General features: G+C 25.4%; 1 pseudogene; it reads right to left on the bottom strand.

The window, feature by feature from the left end:
- Positions 1 to 104: 104 nt before the first annotated feature.
- Positions 105 to 1,264, bottom strand: LOC115242112 (annotated as a pseudogene).
- Positions 1,265 to 2,664: the final 1,400 nt, after the last annotated feature.

Raw genomic sequence — 2,664 nt, forward strand, 5'->3', positions numbered from 1 at the left:
TAATTATTTTTGTAATAATAATTTTTCAACAACAATTAAAACTAATTATTGTTGTAATAATTATAATATAATAATATAATATTTTAAAAAAAACTGAATATAATGCAATACATAAAATTATAATTCAATAGACAACAATATAATTAAAATTCTGTTAAAAATGGAGTTAGATCAAGTTTAAACATTGCTAATGTTTACAAATTTGCGATCTAAAATATTTGACCGATTAATTATTTTTTTCCATAAAATTTTTAATTATTAAATGGGAAAACTGACGAATAAGAGCCAAGGCACGGGTATTGGTATGCGGACTTATTACTGTTATATTTTAGTAACAAATGTGTATTTTTTAAAAATGTACGTTTTGGATCGTTTTTAGTTCATCTACAGTACATGTAACATATATAAAAATTACATTGAAATTTTATAATTTTATATTTACAAAATTTGTTGTTGCAGTCAAATTTTAAGTTAAAATCGATAATCAAAAAAAAAAGACTCACCAAATATTTTATATACATCAAGTTTTAAAATTCCAATGTAATCTTTATATATTTATACTCATGCCGTAGATGGACTAAAAAACGGCCTGAAACGTACATTAAAAAAAAAATTTATTACTAACATTTATTACTAAAATATAACAATAATAAATTCGCGCATCAATACCCACGTTTTGGCTCTTATTTGCCAGTTTTCCCATTTAATAGTTAGTACTCTGAGCCTGTTGTTGTTATTATTAAATTTTTAATTTTATTGCATTTAATTGCATTACATTTATTTATTAGCAATATAATTAGCATTTGTGAATTTTTCACTTTATGCAAACTTGTTTTATATTTTGAAATTGTATAATTATATTAATTACTAACAATATCTATTAGTACAAAAAGATTATCGCAAATTATAGTTATTAAAAATTGTTAGTGTATATTAAAAGAATAATTTTGATACATATCATTACCTGTAGCTGTTTTCTCTGAATTGTGCACAAAATTGAATTGAGAATAGCTTCCATAAAAGATGTCATATGGGATACGTCCTTCATCAACTCGCCGACATCAGAGTTCCGATTTTTAAATACATTCATTAACATTCCTACCCACACTGCCACATATATGAAGGTAATAACGCAGCAATAAAAATTACGAAAAAACAGCTCGTATTTTCCAATATTCGGATGCGGTGGCCAAGTGTTGGTAATAGTCCCGAACACTCGGAGAAGGTAAAATATCTGTTGAAACTTCAGATGAACGATTGCCATATCGTGGCATCAATTTCTGTTTTACTGAATATTCTGGATATCTCCGAGACATTGAGCGACGCATCAAGGAAATATTGTAGAAAAAGAAATGGGAGTTGGAGGCGGAACGATGCAATCAATAGCGCATTTATTATTTGTTCGCTAGTGTGTTTGATCTCTCGTAGTAATTACTAGTACCTACTTCCATGATCATGGAAAATAAAGTAAAAATACGTGCGATATATGGCACGCATAAACCTCTTGATAATTGCAATAAGTATCTATATCATTATTGATCCGTTCTTTGCTTCTACTACTCTGTAATTTTTATAATTTTATAATACCACGCATAGATAGCTATTTTATTTATTTCGTTTAGTTAGAAACTTGAAACACTATTTAAGTATAGAATCATAAATAAAAAATTTCTCCGTATATTAACTTATTTTTTATGTACCAGCAATATTGAAAAATGTTGTAGGAAAAATGTTGAAGGAAAAAAAAAAAACTGAATATAATGCAATACATAAAATTATAATTCAATAGACAACAATATAATTAAAATTCTGTTAAAAATGGAGTTAGATCAAGTTTAAACATTGCTAATGTTTACAAATTTGCGATCTAAAATATTTGACCGATTAATTATTTTTTTCCATAAAATTTTTAATTATTAAATGGGAAAACTGACGAATAAGAGCCAAGGCACGGGTATTGGTATGCGGACTTATTACTGTTATATTTTAGTAACAAATGTGTATTTTTTAAAAATGTACGTTTTGGATCGTTTTTAGTTCATCTACAGTACATGTAACATATATAAAAATTACATTGAAATTTTATAATTTTATATTTACAAAATTTGTTGTTGCAGTCAAATTTTAAGTTAAAATCGATAATCAAAAAAGAAGACTCACTAAAAATTTTATATACATCAAGTTTTAAAATTCCAATGTAATCTTTATATATTTATACTCATGCCGTAGATGGACTAAAAAACGGCCTGAAACGTACATTAAAAAAAAAAATTTATTACTAACATTTATTACTAAAATATAACAATAATAAATTCGCGCATCAATACCCACGTTTTGGCTCTTATTTGCCAGTTTTCCCATTTAATAGTTAGTACTCTGAGCCTGTTGTTGTTATTATTAAATTTTTAATTTTATTGCATTTAATTGCATTACATTTATTTATTAGCAATATAATTAGCATTTGTGAATTTTTCACTTTATGCAAACTTGTTTTATATTTTGAAATTGTATAATTATATTAATTACTAACAATATCTATTAGTACAAAAAGATTATCGCAAATTATAGTTATTAAAAATTGTTAGTGTATATTAAAAGAATAATTTTGATACATATCATTACCTGTAGCTGTTTTCTCTGAATTGTGCACAAAATTGAATTGAG

Source organism: Formica exsecta, unplaced genomic scaffold, assembly GCF_003651465.1.
Source record: "Formica exsecta isolate Colony F162 unplaced genomic scaffold, ASM365146v1 scaffold5677, whole genome shotgun sequence".
NCBI lineage: Eukaryota > Metazoa > Arthropoda > Insecta > Hymenoptera > Formicidae > Formica > Formica exsecta.